Raw genomic sequence first — 20,043 nt, forward strand, 5'->3', positions numbered from 1 at the left:
TCTGTGACAGTGCAGCAGTGGGTGGGGGACACACTCTAACGGTGCAGGGAGCAGGGACACTCTGTGACAATGCAGCAGTGAGTGGGGACACTCTGTGACAGTGCAGGGAGTGGGGACACTCTGTGACAGGGCAGGGAGTGTGGACACTCTGTGTCAGTGCAGCAGTGAGTGGGAACACTCTGTGACAGTGCAGTGTGTGGGGACACTCTGTGACAGTGCAGCAGTGAGTGGGGTCACTCTGTGACAGTGCAAGGAGTGGGGACACTCTGTGACAGGGCAGGGAGTGGGGACACTGTGACAGTGCAGCAGTGAGTGGGGTCACTCTGTGACAGTGCAGTGTGTGGGGACACTCTGTGACAGTGCAGTGTGTTGGTACACTCTGTGACAGTGCAGGGAGTGGGGACACTCTGTGACAGTGCAGGGAGTGGGGACACTCTGTGACAGTGCAGTGAGTGGGGGACACTCAGTGACAGTGCAGCAGTGAGTGGGGACACTCTGTGACAGTGCAGCGAATGGGGACACTCTGTGACAGTGCAGCAGTGAGTGGGGACACGCTGTGACAGTGCAGTGTGTGGGGACACTCTGTGACAGTGCAGGGAGTGGGGACACTCTGTGACAGGGCAGTGAGTGGGGACACTCTGTGACAGTGCAGGGAGTGGGGACACTCTGTGACAGTGCAGGGAGTGGGGACACTCTGTGACAGTGCAGCGGTGAGTGGGGTCACTGTGTTACAGTGCAGCATTGAGTGGGGGACACACGGTAACAGTGCAGGAAATGGGGACACACTGTGACAGTGCAGTGTGTGGGGACACTCTGTGACAGTGCAGGGAGTGGGGACACTCTGTGACAGGGCAGTGAGTGGGAACACTCTGTGACAGTACAGGGAGTGGGGACACTCTGTGACAGTGCAGGGAGTGGGGACACTCTGTGACAGTGCAGTGAGTGGGGGACACTCAGTTACAGTGCAGCAGTGAGTGGAGACACTCTGTGACAGTGCAGGGAGTGGGGTCACTCTGTGACAGTGCAGGGAGTGGGGGACACTCTGTGACAGTGCAGGGAGTGGGGACACTCTGTGACAGTGCAGGGAGTGGGGGATACTCTGTGACAGTGCAGGGAGTGGGGACACTCTGTGACAGGGTAGTGAGTGGGAACACTCTGTGACAGTACAGGGAGTGGGGACACTCTGTGACAGTGCAGGGAGTGGGGACACTCTGTGACAGTGCAGTGAGTGGGGGACACTCAGTGACAGTGCAGCAGTGAGTGGAGACACTCTGTGACAGTGCAGGGAGTGGGGTCACTCTGTGACAGTGCAGGGAGTGGGGGACACTCTGTGACAGTGCAGGGAATGGGGACACTCTGTGACATTGCAGGGAGTGGGGACACTCTGTGACAGGGCAGTGAGTGGGAACACTCTGTGACATTGCAGGGAGTGGGGACACTCTGTGACAGTGCAGGGAGTGGGGGGCACTCTGTGACAGTGCAGGGAGTGGGGACACTCTGTGACAGTGCAGGGAGTGGGGGATACTCTGTGACAGTGCAGGGAGTGGGGACACTCTGTGACAGGGCAGTGAGTGGGAACACTCTGTGACATTGCAGGGAGTGGGGACACTCTGTGACAGTGCAGTGAGTGGGGGACACTCTGTGACAGGGCAGTGAGTGGGGAGACTCTGTGACAGTGCAGGGAGTGGGAGACACTCTGCGACAGTCCGGACGTGAATGTGGGACACACTGTGACAGTGCAGCTGTGACTGAGGTCACTCTGTGACAGTGTATGAAATGGGGACACACTGTGAAGGTGCAGCAGAGACTGAGGTCACTCTGTGACAGGGCAGCAAATGGAGACACTCTATGACAGTGCAGGGAGTGGGGGGCACTCTGTGACAGTGCAGCAGTGGGTGGGGTACACACTCTAACGGTGCAGGGAGCGGGGACACTCTGTGACAATGCAGCAGTGAGTGGGGACACTCTGTGACAGTGCAGGGAGTGGGGACACTCTGTGACAGGGCAGGGAGTGTGAACACTCTGTGTCAGTGCAGCAGTGAGTGGGGACACTCTGTGACAGTGCAGGGAGTGGGGACACTGTGACAGGGCAGTGAGTGGGGATACTCTGTGACAGTGCAGGGAGTGGGGACACTCTGTGACAGTGCAGCAGTGAGTGGGGACACTATGTGACAGTGCAGGGAGTGGGGACACTCTGTGACAGTGCAGGGAGTGGGGACACTCTGTGACAGTGCAGCAGTGATTGGGGACACTCTGTGACAGTGCAGGGAGTGGGGACACTCTGTGACAGTGCAGGGAGTTGGAGACACTCTGTGACAGTGCAGGGAGTGGGGACACTCTGTGACAGTGCAGGAAATGGGGACACTCTGTGACAGTGCAGGGAGTGGGGACACTCTGTGACAGTGCAGTGAGTGGGGGACACTCTGTGACAGTGCAGCATTGAGTAGGGGACACACCGTGACGGTGCAGGGAGTGGGGACACTCTGTGACAGTGCAGGGAGTGGGGACACTCTGTGACAGTGCAGGGAGTGGGGACACTCTGTGACAGTGCAGTGAGTGGGGACACTCTGTGACAGTGCAGGGAGTGGGGACACTGTGACAGTGCAGCATTGAGTGGGGGACACTCTGTGACAGTGCAGTGTATGGGGACACTCTGTAACAGTGCAGCAGTGAGTGGGGACACTCTGTGACAGTGCAGGGAGTGGGGACACTCTGTGACAGTGCAGCATTGAGTGGGGGACACTCTGTGACAGGGCAGCAGTGAGTGAGGACACTCTGTGACAAGGCAGTGAGTGAGGAGACTCTGAGACAGTGCAGCAGTGAGTGGGGACACTATGTGACAGAGCAGCAGTGAGTGAGGTCACTCTGTGACAGTGCAGTGTTTGGGGACACTCCGCGACAGTGCAGCAGTGAGTGGGGATAATATGTGACAGAGCAGCAGTGAGTGAGGTCACTCTGTGACAGTGCAGTGTTTGGGGACCCTCTGCGACAGTGCAGTGAGTGGGGGACTCTCTGAGACAGTCCAGGGAGTGGGGACACACTGTGACAGTGCAGCAGTGAGTGGGGGAGACTCTGTGACAGTGCAGGGAGTAGAGACACTCTGTGACAGTGCATGGAGAGGGGACACTCTGTGACAGTGCAGCAGTGATTGGGGACACTCTGTGACAGTGCAGGCAGTGGGGACACTCTGTGACAGTGCAGGGAGAGGGGACACCCTGTGACAGTGCAGCAGTGGGTGTGGGACGCACTGTGACAGTGCAGCAGTGACTGAGGTCACTCTGTGACAGTGCAGGAAATGGGGACACTCTGTGACAGTGCAGCAGAGGGAGGGGGGACACACTGTGACGGTGCAGGGAGTGGGTACACTCTGTGACAGTGCAGCAGAGGGAGGGGGGACACACTGTGACGGTGCAGGGAGTGGGGACACTCTGTGATAGTGCAGGAACTGGGTACACTCTGTGACAGTGCAGGGAGTGGGGACACGCTGTGACAGTGCAGAGTGTGGGGACACTCTGTGACAGTGCAGCATTGAGTGGGGGACACACTGTGACGGTACAGTGAGTGGGGGACACTCCGTGACAGTGAAGTGTGTGGGGACACTCTGTGACAGTGCAGGGAGTGGGGGACACACTGTGACAGTGCAGTGAGTGGGGACACTCTGTGACAGTGCAGCAGTGAGTGGTGGACACTCTGTGACAGTGCAGCATTGAGTGGGGATACTCTGTGACAGTGCAGGGAGTGGGGGACACTCCGTGACAGTGCAGTGTATGGGGACACTCTGTAACAGTGCAGCAGTGAGTGGGGATACTCTGTGACAGTGCAGGGAGTGGGGGACACTCCGTGACGGTGCTGGGAGTGGGGACACTCTGTGACAGTGCAGCATTGAGTGGGGGACACTCTGTGACAGTGCAGCATTGAGTGGGGGACACTCTGTGACAGTGCAGGGAGTGGGGACACTGTGACAGTGCAGCAGTGAGTGGGGACACTCTGTGACAGTGCAGGGAGTGGGGACACTCTGTGACAGTGCAGGAAATGGGGACACTCTGTGACAGTGCAGCAGTGAGTGGGGACACTCTGTGACAGTGCAGTGTGTGGGGACACTCTGTGACAGTGCAGTGAGTGGGGGACACTCTGTGACAGTGCAGGGAGTGGGGAGACTGTGACAGTGCAGTGAGTGGGGGACACTCAGTGACAGTGCAGCGAATGGGGACACTCTGTGACAGTGCAGCAGTGATTGGTGGACACTCTGTGACAGCGCAGGGAGTGGGGAAACTCTGTGACAGGGCAGTGAGTGGAGACACTCTGTGACAGTGCAGCAGTGAGTGTGGGACACACTGTGATAGTGCAGGGAGTGTGGACACTCTTTGACAGTGCAGGAAATGGGGACACTCTGTGACAGTGCAGTGTGTGGGGACACTCTGTGACAGTGCAGGGAGTGGGGACACTATGACAGTGCAGCAGTGAGTGGGGACACTCTGTGACAGTGCAAGGATTGGGGACACTCTGTGAGAGGGCAGCAGTGAATGTGGGACACTCTGTGACAGTGCAGGATAGAGTGGGGACACTCTGTGACAGTCAGGGAGTGGGGACACTCTGTGACAAGGCAGTGAGTGAGGACACACTCTGACAGTGCAGTGAATGGGGACACTCTGTGACGGTGCTGGGAGTGGGGACACTCTGTGTCAGTGCAGCATTGATTGGGGGACACTCTGTGACAGTGCAGTGAGTGGGGACACTCTGTGACAGTGCAGCAGTGAGTGGTGGACACTCTGTGACAGTGCAGCATTGAGTGGGGATACTCTGTGACAGTGCAGGGAGTGGGGGACACTCCGTGACAGTGCAGTGTATGGGGACACTCTGTAACAGTGCAGCAGTGAGTGGGGATACTCTGTGACAGTGCAGGGAGTGGGGGACACTCCGTGACGGTGCTGGGAGTGGGGACACTCTGTGACAGTGCAGCATTGAGTGGGGGACACTCCGTGACAGTGCAGCATTGAGTGGGGGACACTCTGTGACAGTGCAGGTAGTGGGGGGGCACTCTGTGACAGTGCAGCAGTGAGTGGGGACACTCTGTGACAGTGCAGTGTGTGGGGACACTCTGTGACAGTGCAGTGAGTGGGGGACACTCTGTTACAGTGCAGGGAGTGGGGAGACTGTGACAGTGCAGTGAGTGGGGGACACTCTGTGACAAGGCAGTGAGTGAGGACACACTCTGACAGTGCAGTGAATGGGGACACTCTGTGACGGTGCTGGGAGTGGGGACACTCTGTGTCAGTGCAGCATTGATTGGGGGACACTCTGTGACAGTGCAGTGAGTGGGGACACTCTGTGACAGTGCAGCAGTGAGTGGTGGACACTCTGTGACAGTGCAGCATTGAGTGGGGATACTCTGTGACAGTGCAGGGAGTGGGGGACACTCCGTGACAGTGCAGTGTATGGGGACACTCTGTAACAGTGCAGCAGTGAGTGGGGATACTCTGTGACAGTGCAGGGAGTGGGGGACACTCCGTGACGGTGCTGGGAGTGGGGACACTCTGTGACAGTGCAGCATTGAGTGGGGGACACTCCGTGACAGTGCAGCATTGAGTGGGGGACACTCTGTGACAGTGCAGGGAGTGGGGACACTGTGACAGTGCAGCAGTGAGTGGGGACACTCTGTGACAGTGCAGGGAGTGGGGACACTCTGTGACAGTGCAGGAAATGGGGACACTCTGTGACAGTGCAGGTAGTGGGGGGGCACTCTGTGACAGTGCAGCAGTGAGTGGGGACACTCTGTGACAGTGCAGTGTGTGGGGACACTCTGTGACAGTGCAGTGAGTGGGGGACACTCTGTTACAGTGCAGGGAGTGGGGAGACTGTGACAGTGCAGTGAGTGGGGGACACTCAGTGACAGTGCAGCGAATGGGGACACTCTGTGACAGTGCAGGAATTGGGGACACTCTGTGGCAGTGCAGTGAGTGGGGAACACTCTGTGACAGCGCAGGGAGTGGGGAAACTCTGTGACAGGGCAGTGAGTGGAGACACTCTGTGACAGTGCAGCAGTGAGTGTGGGACACACTGTGATAGTGCAGGGAGTGGGGACACTCTTTGACAGTGCAGGAAATGGGGACACTCTGTGACAGTGCAGTGTGTGGGGACACTCTGTGACAGTGCAGTGTGTGGGGACACTCTGTGACAGTGCAGGGAGTGGGGACACTCTGTGACAGTGCAGTGAGTGGGGGACACTCTGTGACAGTGCAGCAGTGAGTGGGGACACTCTGTGACAGTGCAGCGAATGGGGACACTCTGTGACAGTGCAGCAGTGAGTGGGGACACGCTGTGACAGTGCAGTGTGTGGGGACACTCTGTGACAGTGCAGGGAGTGGGGACACTCAGTGACAGGGCTGTGAGTGGGGACACTCTGTGACAGTGCAGGGAGTGGGGACACTCTGTGACAGTGCAGGGAGTGGGGAGACTCTGTGACAGTGCAGCGGTGAGTGGGGTCACTGTGTTACAGTGCAGCATTGAGTGGGGGACACACGGTAACAGTGCAGGAAATGGGGACACACTGTGACAGTGCAGTGTGTGGGGACACTCTGTGACAGTGCAGTGTGTGGGGACACTCTGTGACAGTGCAGGGAGTGGGGACACTCTGTGACAGGGCAGTGAGTGGGAACATTCTGTGACAGTACAGGGAGTGGGGACACTCTGTGACAGTGCAGGGAGTGGGGACACTCTGTGACAGTGCAGTGAGTGGGGGACACTCAGTGACAGTGCAGCAGTGAGTGGGGACACTCTGTGACAGTGCAGGGAGTGGGGTCACTCTGTGACAGTGCAGGGAGTGGGGAGATTCTGTGACACTGCAGCGGTGAGTGGGGTCACTGTGTTACAGGGCAGTGTGTGGGAACACTCTGTGACATTGCAGGGAGTGGGGACACTCTGTGACAGTGCAGGGAGTGGGGGACACTCTGTGACAGTGCAGGGAGTGGCGACACTCTGTGACAGTGCAGGGAGTGAGGGATACTCTGTGACAGTGCAGGGAGTGGGGACACTCTGTGACAGTACAGGGAGTGGGGGACACTGTGAGAGGGCAGCAGTGAATGTGGGACACTGTGACAGTGCAGGGAGTGGGGGACACTCTGTGACAAGGCAGTGAGTGGGGGACACTCTGTGACAGTGCAGCAGTGAGTGGGGACACTCTGTGACAGTGCAGCAGTGAGTGAGGTCACTCTGTGACAGTGGAGTGAGTGGGGGACACTCAGTGACAGTGCATGGAGTGGGGACACTCTGTGACAGTGCAGGGAGTGGGGGACACTCCGTGACAGTGCAGGGAGTGGGGACACTGTGACAGTGCAGCAGTGAGTGGGGGACACTGTGTGACAGTGCAGCAGTGAGTGGGCGACACTCTGTGACAGGGCAGTGAATGGGGGACACTCTGTGACAGTGCAGCAGTGAGTGGGGACACTCTGTGACAGTGCAGCAGTGAGTGAGGTCACTCTGTGACAGTGGAGTGAGTGGGGGACACTCAGTGACAGTGCATGGAGTGGGGACACTCTGTGACAGTGCAGGGAGTGGGGACACTCTGTGACAGGGCAGTGAGTGGGGACACTCTGTGACAGTGCAGGGAGTGGGGACACTCTGTGACAGTGCAGGGAGTGGGGACACTCTGTGACAGTGCAGCGGTGAGTGGGGTCACTGTGTTACAGTGCAGCATTGAGTGGGGGACACACGGTAACAGTGCAGGAAATGGGGACACACTGTGACAGTGCAGTGTGTGGGGACACTCTGTGACAGTGCAGGGAGTGGGGACACTCTGTGACAGGGCAGTGAGTGGGAACACTCTGTGACAGTACAGGGAGTGGGGACACTCTGTGACAGTGCAGGGAGTGGGGACACTCTGTGACAGTGCAGTGAGTGGGGGACACTCAGTGACAGTGCAGCAGTGAGTGGAGACACTCTGTGACAGTGCAGGGAGTGGGGTCACTCTGTGACAGTGCAGGGAGTGGGGGACACTCTGTGACAGTGCAGGGAGTGGGGACACTCTGTGACAGTGCAGGGAGTGGGGGATACTCTGTGACAGTGCAGGGAGTGGGGACACTCTGTGACAGGGTAGTGAGTGGGAACACTCTGTGACAGTACAGGGAGTGGGGACACTCTGTGACAGTGCAGGGAGTGGGGACACTCTGTGACAGTGCAGTGAGTGGGGGACACTCAGTGACAGTGCAGCAGTGAGTGGAGACACTCTGTGACAGTGCAGGGAGTGGGGTCACTCTGTGACAGTGCAGGGAGTGGGGGACACTCTGTGACAGTGCAGGGAATGGGGACACTCTGTGACATTGCAGGGAGTGGGGACACTCTGTGACAGGGCAGTGAGTGGGAACACTCTGTGACATTGCAGGGAGTGGGGACACTCTGTGACAGTGCAGGGAGTGGGGGGCACTCTGTGACAGTGCAGGGAGTGGGGACACTCTGTGACAGTGCAGGGAGTGGGGGATACTCTGTGACAGTGCAGGGAGTGGGGACACTCTGTGACAGGGCAGTGAGTGGGAACACTCTGTGACATTGCAGGGAGTGGGGACACTCTGTGACAGTGCAGTGAGTGGGGGACACTCTGTGACAGGGCAGTGAGTGGGGAGACTCTGTGACAGTGCAGGGAGTGGGAGACACTCTGCGACAGTCCGGACGTGAATGTGGGACACACTGTGACAGTGCAGCTGTGACTGAGGTCACTCTGTGACAGTGTATGAAATGGGGACACACTGTGAAGGTGCAGCAGAGACTGAGGTCACTCTGTGACAGGGCAGCAAATGGAGACACTCTATGACAGTGCAGGGAGTGGGGGGCACTCTGTGACAGTGCAGCAGTGGGTGGGGTACACACTCTAACGGTGCAGGGAGCGGGGACACTCTGTGACAATGCAGCAGTGAGTGGGGACACTCTGTGACAGTGCAGGGAGTGGGGACACTCTGTGACAGGGCAGGGAGTGTGAACACTCTGTGTCAGTGCAGCAGTGAGTGGGGACACTCTGTGACAGTGCAGGGAGTGGGGACACTGTGACAGGGCAGTGAGTGGGGATACTCTGTGACAGTGCAGGGAGTGGGGACACTCTGTGACAGTGCAGCAGTGAGTGGGGACACTATGTGACAGTGCAGGGAGTGGGGACACTCTGTGACAGTGCAGGGAGTGGGGACACTCTGTGACAGTGCAGCAGTGATTGGGGACACTCTGTGACAGTGCAGGGAGTGGGGACACTCTGTGACAGTGCAGGGAGTTGGAGACACTCTGTGACAGTGCAGGGAGTGGGGACACTCTGTGACAGTGCAGGAAATGGGGACACTCTGTGACAGTGCAGGGAGTGGGGACACTCTGTGACAGTGCAGTGAGTGGGGGACACTCTGTGACAGTGCAGCATTGAGTAGGGGACACACCGTGACGGTGCAGGGAGTGGGGACACTCTGTGACAGTGCAGGGAGTGGGGACACTCTGTGACAGTGCAGGGAGTGGGGACACTCTGTGACAGTGCAGTGAGTGGGGACACTCTGTGACAGTGCAGGGAGTGGGGACACTGTGACAGTGCAGCATTGAGTGGGGGACACTCTGTGACAGTGCAGTGTATGGGGACACTCTGTAACAGTGCAGCAGTGAGTGGGGACACTCTGTGACAGTGCAGGGAGTGGGGACACTCTGTGACAGTGCAGCATTGAGTGGGGGACACTCTGTGACAGGGCAGCAGTGAGTGAGGACACTCTGTGACAAGGCAGTGAGTGAGGAGACTCTGAGACAGTGCAGCAGTGAGTGGGGACACTATGTGACAGAGCAGCAGTGAGTGAGGTCACTCTGTGACAGTGCAGTGTTTGGGGACACTCCGCGACAGTGCAGCAGTGAGTGGGGATAATATGTGACAGAGCAGCAGTGAGTGAGGTCACTCTGTGACAGTGCAGTGTTTGGGGACCCTCTGCGACAGTGCAGTGAGTGGGGGACTCTCTGAGACAGTCCAGGGAGTGGGGACACACTGTGACAGTGCAGCAGTGAGTGGGGGAGACTCTGTGACAGTGCAGGGAGTAGAGACACTCTGTGACAGTGCATGGAGAGGGGACACTCTGTGACAGTGCAGCAGTGATTGGGGACACTCTGTGACAGTGCAGGCAGTGGGGACACTCTGTGACAGTGCAGGGAGAGGGGACACCCTGTGACAGTGCAGCAGTGGGTGTGGGACGCACTGTGACAGTGCAGCAGTGACTGAGGTCACTCTGTGACAGTGCAGGAAATGGGGACACTCTGTGACAGTGCAGCAGAGGGAGGGGGGACACACTGTGACGGTGCAGGGAGTGGGGACACTCTGTGACAGTGCAGCAGAGGGAGGGGGGACACACTGTGACGGTGCAGGGAGTGGGGACACTCTGTGATAGTGCAGGAACTGGGTACACTCTGTGACAGTGCAGGGAGTGGGGACACGCTGTGACAGTGCAGAGTGTGGGGACACTCTGTGACAGTGCAGCATTGAGTGGGGGACACACTGTGACGGTACAGTGAGTGGGGGACACTCCGTGACAGTGAAGTGTGTGGGGACACTCTGTGACAGTGCAGGGAGTGGGGGACACACTGTGACAGTGCAGTGAGTAGGGACACTCTGTGACAGTGCAGCAGTGAGTGGTGGACACTCTGTGACAGTGCAGCATTGAGTGGGGATACTCTGTGACAGTGCAGGGAGTGGGGGACACTCCGTGACAGTGCAGTGTATGGGGACACTCTGTAACAGTGCAGCAGTGAGTGGGGATACTCTGTGACAGTGCAGGGAGTGGGGGACACTCCGTGACGGTGCTGGGAGTGGGGACACTCTGTGACAGTGCAGCATTGAGTGGGGGACACTCTGTGACAGTGCAGCATTGAGTGGGGGACACTCTGTGACAGTGCAGGGAGTGGGGACACTGTGACAGTGCAGCAGTGAGTGGGGACACTCTGTGACAGTGCAGGGAGTGGGGACACTCTGTGACAGTGCAGGAAATGGGGACACTCTGTGACAGTGCAGCAGTGAGTGGGGACACTCTGTGACAGTGCAGTGTGTGGGGACACTCTGTGACAGTGCAGTGAGTGGGGGACACTCTGTGACAGTGCAGGGAGTGGGGAGACTGTGACAGTGCAGTGAGTGGGGGACACTCAGTGACAGTGCAGCGAATGGGGACACTCTGTGACAGTGCAGCAGTGATTGGTGGACACTCTGTGACAGCGCAGGGAGTGGGGAAACTCTGTGACAGGGCAGTGAGTGGAGACACTCTGTGACAGTGCAGCAGTGAGTGTGGGACACACTGTGATAGTGCAGGGAGTGTGGACACTCTTTGACAGTGCAGGAAATGGGGACACTCTGTGACAGTGCAGTGTGTGGGGACACTCTGTGACAGTGCAGGGAGTGGGGACACTATGACAGTGCAGCAGTGAGTGGGGACACTCTGTGACAGTGCAAGGATTGGGGACACTCTGTGAGAGGGCAGCAGTGAATGTGGGACACTCTGTGACAGTGCAGCATAGAGTGGGGACACTCTGTGACAGTCAGGGAGTGGGGACACTCTGTGACAAGGCAGTGAGTGAGGACACACTCTGACAGTGCAGTGAATGGGGACACTCTGTGACGGTGCTGGGAGTGGGGACACTCTGTGTCAGTGCAGCATTGATTGGGGGACACTCTGTGACAGTGCAGTGAGTGGGGACACTCTGTGACAGTGCAGCAGTGAGTGGTGGACACTCTGTGACAGTGCAGCATTGAGTGGGGATACTCTGTGACAGTGCAGGGAGTGGGGGACACTCCGTGACAGTGCAGTGTATGGGGACACTCTGTAACAGTGCAGCAGTGAGTGGGGATACTCTGTGACAGTGCAGGGAGTGGGGGACACTCCGTGACGGTGCTGGGAGTGGGGACACTCTGTGACAGTGCAGCATTGAGTGGGGGACACTCCGTGACAGTGCAGCATTGAGTGGGGGACACTCTGTGACAGTGCAGGTAGTGGGGGGGCACTCTGTGACAGTGCAGCAGTGAGTGGGGACACTCTGTGACAGTGCAGTGTGTGGGGACACTCTGTGACAGTGCAGTGAGTGGGGGACACTCTGTTACAGTGCAGGGAGTGGGGAGACTGTGACAGTGCAGTGAGTGGGGGACACTCTGTGACAAGGCAGTGAGTGAGGACACACTCTGACAGTGCAGTGAATGGGGACACTCTGTGACGGTGCTGGGAGTGGGGACACTCTGTGTCAGTGCAGCATTGATTGGGGGACACTCTGTGACAGTGCAGTGAGTGGGGACACTCTGTGACAGTGCAGCAGTGAGTGGTGGACACTCTGTGACAGTGCAGCATTGAGTGGGGATACTCTGTGACAGTGCAGGGAGTGGGGGACACTCCGTGACAGTGCAGTGTATGGGGACACTCTGTAACAGTGCAGCAGTGAGTGGGGATACTCTGTGACAGTGCAGGGAGTGGGGGACACTCCGTGACGGTGCTGGGAGTGGGGACACTCTGTGACAGTGCAGCATTGAGTGGGGGACACTCCGTGACAGTGCAGCATTGAGTGGGGGACACTCTGTGACAGTGCAGGGAGTGGGGACACTGTGACAGTGCAGCAGTGAGTGGGGACACTCTGTGACAGTGCAGGGAGTGGGGACACTCTGTGACAGTGCAGGAAATGGGGACACTCTGTGACAGTGCAGGTAGTGGGGGGGCACTCTGTGACAGTGCAGCAGTGAGTGGGGACACTCTGTGACAGTGCAGTGTGTGGGGACACTCTGTGACAGTGCAGTGAGTGGGGGACACTCTGTTACAGTGCAGGGAGTGGGGAGACTGTGACAGTGCAGTGAGTGGGGGACACTCAGTGACAGTGCAGCGAATGGGGACACTCTGTGACAGTGCAGGAATTGGGGACACTCTGTGGCAGTGCAGTGAGTGGGGAACACTCTGTGACAGCGCAGGGAGTGGGGAAACTCTGTGACAGGGCAGTGAGTGGAGACACTCTGTGACAGTGCAGCAGTGAGTGTGGGACACACTGTGATAGTGCAGGGAGTGGGGACACTCTTTGACAGTGCAGGAAATGGGGACACTCTGTGACAGTGCAGTGTGTGGGGACACTCTGTGACAGTGCAGTGTGTGGGGACACTCTGTGACAGTGCAGGGAGTGGGGACACTCTGTGACAGTGCAGTGAGTGGGGGACACTCTGTGACAGTGCAGCAGTGAGTGGGGACACTCTGTGACAGTGCAGCGAATGGGGACACTCTGTGACAGTGCAGCAGTGAGTGGGGACACGCTGTGACAGTGCAGTGTGTGGGGACACTCTGTGACAGTGCAGGGAGTGGGGACACTCAGTGACAGGGCTGTGAGTGGGGACACTCTGTGACAGTGCAGGGAGTGGGGACACTCTGTGACAGTGCAGGGAGTGGGGAGACTCTGTGACAGTGCAGCGGTGAGTGGGGTCACTGTGTTACAGTGCAGCATTGAGTGGGGGACACACGGTAACAGTGCAGGAAATGGGGACACACTGTGACAGTGCAGTGTGTGGGGACACTCTGTGACAGTGCAGTGTGTGGGGACACTCTGTGACAGTGCAGGGAGTGGGGACACTCTGTGACAGGGCAGTGAGTGGGAACATTCTGTGACAGTACAGGGAGTGGGGACACTCTGTGACAGTGCAGGGAGTGGGGACACTCTGTGACAGTGCAGTGAGTGGGGGACACTCAGTGACAGTGCAGCAGTGAGTGGGGACACTCTGTGACAGTGCAGGGAGTGGGGTCACTCTGTGACAGTGCAGGGAGTGGGGAGATTCTGTGACACTGCAGCGGTGAGTGGGGTCACTGTGTTACAGGGCAGTGTGTGGGAACACTCTGTGACATTGCAGGGAGTGGGGACACTCTGTGACAGTGCAGGGAGTGGGGGACACTCTGTGACAGTGCAGGGAGTGGCGACACTCTGTGACAGTGCAGGGAGTGGGGGATACTCTGTGACAGTGCAGGGAGTGGGGACACTCTGTGACAGTACAGGGAGTGGGGGACACTGTGAGAGGGCAGCAGTGAATGTGGGACACTGTGACAGTGCAGGGAGTGGGGGACACTCTGTGACAAGGCAGTGAGTGGGGGACACTCTGTGACAGTGCAGCAGTGAGTGGGGACACTCTGTGACAGTGCAGCAGTGAGTGAGGTCACTCTGTGACAGTGGAGTGAGTGGGGGACACTCAGTGACAGTGCATGGAGTGGGGACACTCTGTGACAGTGCAGGGAGTGGGGGACACTCCGTGACAGTGCAGCAGTGAGTGGGGGACACTGTGTGACAGTGCAGCAGTGAGTGGGCGACACTCTGTGACAGGGCAGTGAATGGGGGACACTCTGTGACAGTGCAGGTAGTGGGGACACTCTGTGATAGTGCAGTCAGTGGGGGACACACTGTGACAGTGCAGGGAGTGGGGACACTCTGTGACAGTGCAGGTAGTGGGGACACTCTGTGATAGTGCAGTGAGTGGGGGACACACTGTGACAGTGCAGGGAGTGGTGACACTCTGTGACAGTGCAGGGAGTGGGGACACTCTATGACAGTGCAGTGAGTGGGGACACTCTGTGACAGTGCAGTGAGTGTGGACACTCTGTGTCAGTGCAGCAGTGAGTGGGGACACTCTGTGACAGTGCAGTATGTGGGGACACTCTGTGACAGTGCAGCAGTGAGTGGGGTCACTCTGTGACAAGGCAGTGAGTGGGGACACTCTGTGACAGTGCAGCAGTGAGTGGGGACACTCTGTGACAGTGCAAGGAGTGGGGACACTCTGTGACAGGGCAGGGAGTGGGGACACTATGACAGTGCAGCAGTGAGTGGGGACACTCTGTGACAGTGCAAGGAGTGGGGACACTCTCTGACAGTGCAGGGAGTGGGGGACACTCTGTGAGAGGGCAGCAGTGAATGTGGGACACTCTGTGACAGTCAGGGAGTGGGGACACTCTGTGACAAGGCAGTGACTGAGGAGACACTCTTACAGTGCAGTGAATGGGGACACTCTGTGACGGTGCTGGGAGTGGGGACACTCTGTGTCAGTGCAGGGAGTGGGGACACTCTATGACAGTGCAGTGAGTGGGGACACTCTGTGACAGTGCAGTGAGTGTGGACACTCTGTGTCAGTGCAGCAGTGAGTGGGGACACTCTGTGACAGTGCAGTCTGTGGGGACACTCTGTGACAGTGCAGCAGTGAGTGGGGACACTCTGTGACAGTGCAAGGAGTGGGGACACTCTGTGACAGGGCAGGGAGTGGGGACACTATGACAGTGCAGCAGTGAGTGGGGACACTCTGTGACAGTGCAAGGATTGGGGACACTCTGTGAGAGGGCAGCAGTGAATGTGGGACACTCTGTGACAGTGCAGCATAGAGTGGGGACACTCTGTGACAGTCAGGGAGTGGGGACACTCTGTGACAAGGCAGTGAGTGAGGACACACTCTGACAGTGCAGTGAATGGGGACACTCTGTGACGGTGCTGGGAGTGGGGACACTCTGTGTCAGTGCAGCATTGATTGGGGGACACTCTGTGACAGTGCAGTGAGTGGGGACACTCTGTGACAGTGCAGCAGTGAGTGGTGGACACTCTGTGACAGTGCAGCATTGAGTGGGGATACTCTGTGACAGTGCAGGGAGTGGGGGACACTCCGTGACAGTGCAGTGTATGGGGACACTCTGTAACAGTGCAGCAGTGAGTGGGGATACTCTGTGACAGTGCAGGGAGTGTGGGACACTCCGTGACGGTGCTGGGAGTGGGGACACTCTGTGACAGTGCAGCATTGAGTGGGGGACACTCTGTGACAGTGCAGCATTGAGTGGGGGACACTCTGTGACAGTGCAGGGAGTGGGGACACTGTGACAGTGCAGCAGTGAGTGGGGACACTCTGTGACAGTGCAGTGTGTGGGGACACTCTGTGACAGTGCAGTGAGTGGGGGACACTCTGTGACAGTGCAGGGAGTGGGGAGACTGTGACAGTGCAGTGAGTGGGGGACACTCAGTGACAGTGCAGCGAATGGGGACACTCTGTGACAGTGCAGCCGTGATTGGTGGACACTCTGTGACAGCGCAGGGAGTGGGGAAACTCTGTGACAGGGCAGTGAGTGGAGCCACTCTGTGACAGTGCAGCAGTGAGTGTGGGACACACTGTGATAGTGCAGGGAGTGGGGACACTCTTTGACAGTGCAGGAAATGGGGACACTCTGTGACAGTGCAGTGTGTGGGGACACTCTGTGACAGTGCAGGGAGTGGGGACACTATGACAGTGCAGCAGTGAGTGGGGACACTCTGTGACAGTGCAAGGATTGGGGACACTCTGTGAGAGGGCAGCAGTGAATGTGGGACACTCTGTGACAGTGCAGCATAGAGTGGGGACACTCTGTGACAGTCAGGGAGTGGGGACACTCTGTGACAAGGCAGTGAGTGAGGACACACTCTGACAGTGCAGTGAATGGGGACACTCTGTGACGGTGCTGGGAGTGGGGACACTCTGTGTCAGTGCAGCATTGATTGGGGGACACTCTGTGACAGTGCAGTGAGTGGGGACACTCTGTGACAGTGCAGCAGTGAGTGGTGGACACTCTGTGACAGTGCAGCATTGAGTGGGGATACTCTGTGACAGTGCAGGGAGTGGGGGACACTCCGTGACAGTGCTGGGAGTGGGGACACTCTGTGACAGTGCAGCATTGAGTGGGGGACACTCTGTGACAGTGCAGCATTGAGTGGGGGACACTCTGTGACAGTGCAGGGAGTGGGGACACTCTGTGACAGTGCAGGAAATGGGGACACTCTGTGACAGTGCAGGTAGTGGGGGGGCACTCTGTGACAGTGCAGCAGTGAGTGGGGACACTCTGTAACAGTGCAGTGTGTGGGGACACTCTGTGACAGTGCAGTGAGTGGGGGACACTCTGTGACAGTGCAGGGAGTGGGGAGACTGTGACAGTGCAGTGAGTGGGGGACACTCAGTGACAGTGCAGCGAATGGGGACACTCTGTGACAGTGCAGCAGTGATTGGTGGACACTCTGTGACAGCGCAGGGAGTGGGGAAACTCTGTGACAGGGCAGTGAGTGGAGCCACTCTGTGACAGTGCAGCAGTGAGTGTGGGACACACTGTGATAGTGCAGGGAGTGGGGACACTCTTTGACAGTGCAGGAAATGGGGACACTCTGTGACAGTGCAGTGTGTGGGGACACTCTGTGACAGTGCAGTGTGTGGGGACACTCTGTGACAGTGCAGGGAGTGGGGACACTCTGTGACAGTGCAGTGAGTGGGGGACACTCAGTGACAGTGCAGCAGTGAGTGGGGACACTCTGTGACAGTGCAGCGAATGGGGACACTCTGTGACAGTGCAGCAGTGAGTGGGGACACACTGTGACAGTGCAGTGTGTGGGGACACTCTGTGACAGTGCAGGGAGTGGGGACACTCTGTGACAGAGCAGTGAGTGGGGACACTCTGTGACATTGCAGGGAGTGGGGACACTCTGTGACAGTGCAGGGAGTGGGGAGACTCTGTGACAGTGCAGCGGTGAGTTGGGTCACTGTGTTACAGTGCAGCATTGAGTGAGGGACACACGGTAACAGTGCAGGAAATGGGGACACACTGTGACAGTGCAGTGTGTGGGGACACTCTGTGACATTGCAGGGAGTGGGGACACTCTGTGACAGTGCAGTGAGTGGGGGACACTCTGTGACAGGGCAGTGAGTGGGGAGACTCTGTGACAGTGCAGGGAGAGGGAGACACTCTGTGACAGTCCGGCCGTGAATGTGGGACACACTGTGACAGTGCAGCAGTGACTGAGGTCACTCTGTGACAGTGTATGAAATGGGGACACACTGTGAAGGTGCAGCAGAGACTGAGGTCACTCTGTGACAGGGCAGCAAATGGAGACACTCTATGACAGTGCAGGGAGTGGGGGGCACTCTGTGACAGTGCAGTGAGTGGTGACACTCTGTGACAGTGCAGCAGTGAGTGGGGACACTCTGTGACAAGGCCGTGAGTGGGGACACTCTGTGACAATGCAGCAGTGAGTGGGGACACTCTGTGACAGTGCAAGGAGTGGGGACACTCTGTGACAGTGCAGGGAGTGGGGACACTCTGTGACAGTGCAGGGAGTGGGGGACACTCAGTGACAGTGCAGCAGTGAGTGGGGACACTCTGTGACAGTGCAGGGAGTGGGGTCATTCTGTGACAGTGCAGGGAGTGGGGTCACTCTGTGACAGTGCAGGGAGTGGGGACACTCTGTGACAGTGCAGGGAGTGGGGACACTCTGTGACAGGGCAATGAGTGGGAACACTGTGACAGTGCAGGGAGTGGGGACACTCTGTGACAGTGCAGGGAGTGGGGGACACTCTGTGACAGTGCAGGGAGTGGGGACACTCTGTGCCAGTGCAGCAGTGAGTGGGGACACTCTGTGACAGTGCAGTGAGTGGGGGACACTCTGTGACAGGGCAGTGAGTGGGGAGACTCTGTGACAGTGCAGGGAGTGGGGACACTCTGTGACAGGGCAGGGAGAGGGGACACCCTGTGACAGTGCAGCAGTGGGTGTGGGACACACTGTGACAGTGCAGCAGTGAGTGAGGTCACTTTGTGACAGTGCAGGAAATGGGGACACTCAGTGACAGTGCAGCAGAGAATGGGGGACACACTGTGACGGTGCAGGAAGTGGGGACACTCTGTGACAGTGCAGGAAGAGGGGACACTCTGTGACAGTGCAGGGAGAGGGGTCACCCTGTGACAGTGCAGCAGTGGGTGTGGGACACACTGTGACAGTGCAGCAGTGAGTGAGGTCACTTTGTGACAGTGCAGGAAATGTGGACACTCAGTGACAGTGCAGCAGAGAATGGGGGACACACTGTGACGGTGCAGGGAGTGGGGACACTCTGTGACAGTGCAGGGAGAGGGGACACTCTCTGACAGTGCAGCAGTGATTGGGGGACACTCTGTGACAGTGCAGGGAGTGGGGACACTCTGTGACAGTGCAGGGAGTGGGGGACACTCTGTGACAGTGCAGCAGTGAGTGGGGACACTCTGTGACAGTGCAGGGAGAGGGGTCACCCTGTGACAGTGCAGCAGTGGGTGTGGGACACACTGTGACAGTGCAGCATTGACAGAGGTCACTCTGTGACAGTGCAGGAAATGGGGACACTCAGTGACAGTGCAGCAGAGAGTGGGGGACACACTGTGACGGTGCAGGGAGTGGGGACACTCGGTGACTGTGCAGTGAGTGGGGGGACACTCTGTGACAGTGCAGCATTGAGTGGGGGACACACTGTGACGGTGCAGGGAGTGGGGACACTCTGTGACAGTGCAGGAAATGGGGACACTCTGTGACAGTGCAGGGAGTGGGGACACTCTGTGACAGTGCAGTGAGTGGGGGACACTCTGTGACAGTGCAGCATTGAGTGGGGGACACACTGTGACGGTGCAGGGAGTGGGGACACTCTGTGACAGTGCAGCAGTGAGTGGGGAGACTCTGTGACAGGGCAGGGAGTGGGGAGACTCTGTGACAGTGCAGGGAGTGGGGACACTCTGTGACAGGGCAGGTAGTGGGGGGCACTCTGTGACAGTGCAGCATTGAGTGAGGGGGACACTCTAACGGTGCAGGGGGTGGGGACACTCTGTGACAGTGCAGGGAGTGGGGACACTCGGTGACAGTGCAGGAAATGGGGACATTCTGTGACAGTACAAGGAGTGGGGACACTCTGTGACAGGGCAGGGAGTGTGGACACTCTGTGACAGTGCAGGGAATGGGGGACACTCTGTGTCAGTGCAGCAGTGAGTTGGGGACACTCTGTGACAGTGCAGGAAATGGGGATACTCTGTGACAGTGCAGGGGTGGGGACACTCTGTGACAGTGCGGGGAGTGGGGGAACTCTGTGACAGTGCAGCAGTGATTGGGGGACACTCTGTGACAGTGCAGCAGTGAGTGGTGACACTCTGTGACAGAGCAGGGAGGTGGGACACTCTGTGACAGTGCAGCAGTGAGTGGGGACACTCGGTGACAGTGCAGGGAGTGGGGACACTCAGTAACAGTGCAGGGAGTGGGGATATT

General features: G+C 58.0%; 1 protein-coding gene across 1 annotated transcript in view; it reads right to left on the reverse strand.

Annotated features, from left to right (window-relative positions):
- Positions 1-20,043, reverse strand: part of LOC140469337 (protein spinster homolog 1-like) — a 1,071,775-nt gene that overhangs the window by 596,271 nt on the left and 455,461 nt on the right. The gene's annotated exons all lie outside the window — the stretch shown is intronic.

The sequence above is a fragment of the Chiloscyllium punctatum genome, chromosome 49 (assembly GCF_047496795.1).
Source record: "Chiloscyllium punctatum isolate Juve2018m chromosome 49, sChiPun1.3, whole genome shotgun sequence".
Taxonomy (NCBI): Eukaryota; Metazoa; Chordata; class Chondrichthyes; order Orectolobiformes; family Hemiscylliidae; genus Chiloscyllium; species Chiloscyllium punctatum.